This window comes from Microtus ochrogaster, chromosome 5, assembly GCF_000317375.1.
Source record: "Microtus ochrogaster isolate Prairie Vole_2 chromosome 5, MicOch1.0, whole genome shotgun sequence".
In the NCBI taxonomy this organism is placed as follows: domain Eukaryota; kingdom Metazoa; phylum Chordata; class Mammalia; order Rodentia; family Cricetidae; genus Microtus; species Microtus ochrogaster.
Window position 1 is genome coordinate 9,729,037 of NC_022012.1, and position 1,736 is coordinate 9,730,772.

Here is a 1,736-nt window from a genome sequence, read left to right on the forward strand (position 1 = left end):
TACCACTCTTGGGAGTATACCCAAGAGATGCCCGATCATATGACAAGGGCATTTGTTCAACTATGTTCATAGCAGCATTATGTGTAATAGCCAGAACCTGGAAACAACCTAGATGTCCTTCAATGGAAGAATGGATGAAGAAATTATGGAATATATACACATTAGAGTACTACTCAGCAGTAAAAAACAATGACTTCTCAAATTTTGCATGCAAATGGATGGAAATAGAAAGCTTTTCATTCTTATGTTATCTTTGTCAAATTTTATGTTTCCTTCCTGTGCTTTTTGAGTCTTCTACAGATAATCATCACCTGTACCAGTATCTTAAGGTGCTTTCTCCCGACAGTTTTTGAGTTTCTGGCCTTAAATTCCTCTGCTATGTTTTGAGTTGATTTTGTGCAGGGGGAGAGATAAGGATCTAGTCTCAATCTTCTGCATGTGGATGACCAGTTTTCACAGCATGACTTGTTGGAGAGGCTGTCCTCATTTCAGGGTTTGGTTTCTGGCATCTTTGTTGAGAATCAGCTGGTTATAGACATGTGGTTTGTTGCTGGGTTTTTACTTTGTTCCACTGGTCTGTGCGCTATTTTATGCCAAAACTATACTGTGTTTCTGTGGTCATGTGCTATGGATTTGTTTTTATGTCTTGGAATCTTGTACTATAGAATGCCTCTAGCTTTGTTCTTTGTGCTTAGCCTCTTTTGGATCTTTTGTGCTTTCATACTTATTTCAGACACACCTTTTTAATTTTGCAAAGAACATCATTGGCATTTTATAAAGCTTGTACCAATCAAGAATCTGCTTTAGTCCTTAGGTACCCATCTGTCTTTGGATATCTTCCTTTATGAATCTCAATTATATCCAGCATCACTGGATACTGGATATTTTACTAATTATAGTTGTTTCTGTCCCTCTGATAAGGCAGTAACTGTAAACCTGAGTCAGAAGATCATTTCAAGATGGTGATAACTGTGGATGGTGTCCTGCCTCTAAAATATGTTGAGGCAGTGATAACACAAAGCTTGTGAGAGTAACCAACCAATATCTTATTTGACTAAAGGTTCCTTCCATGAGATGGAACCCATACCTGAAACTGCTTGGTGACTAAGAACCTGAGACTAGATAGCCCAGGGACCTAGGGTGAAACCAAATACAACTGTTCTACTAAAGAATGTAGCAATTCAATGACTCCTCATGAAATTCTGCTATATTCATAGGTCAGTGCCTTGCTCATTCAACATCAGAAAACTTTCTTTTGCAGTGGATGGGAACAAGCATAGAGACACAGCCAGACTATATACAGAAAGTGAGACACCTTACATTCAGCCCTAAATGGGATGTCTCCATCATATCCCTCTCCACAGGGCTCAGGGAACCCTATGGAAGAGGAGACAGAAATAGCATAAGAGCCAGACAAGAAGGAAGACCCCAAGCAATCAAGGACCTCTATATCAACAGAATTGATACACATATGAACTCACAGGAACTGGGGCAGCATGCCAAGACCTGCAGGGGTCTGCACCAGTGCGATCTTAGAGCCGAAAGCAAAAGTGGATGCTTCCATTCCTAAGCCTCAAATGATAACTACTTTCAAATGAAAATTTAGTTTTCTTCAAAGGAGACTCACCGGGGAAACAAAGTACTCTGAGTGTAGGCTTCATGCCCAACAGTATACGGTCAACAGGACATGAGCTCAGTGGTGTCTTCATGCCCAGCAGTATCCGGTCAACAGGACA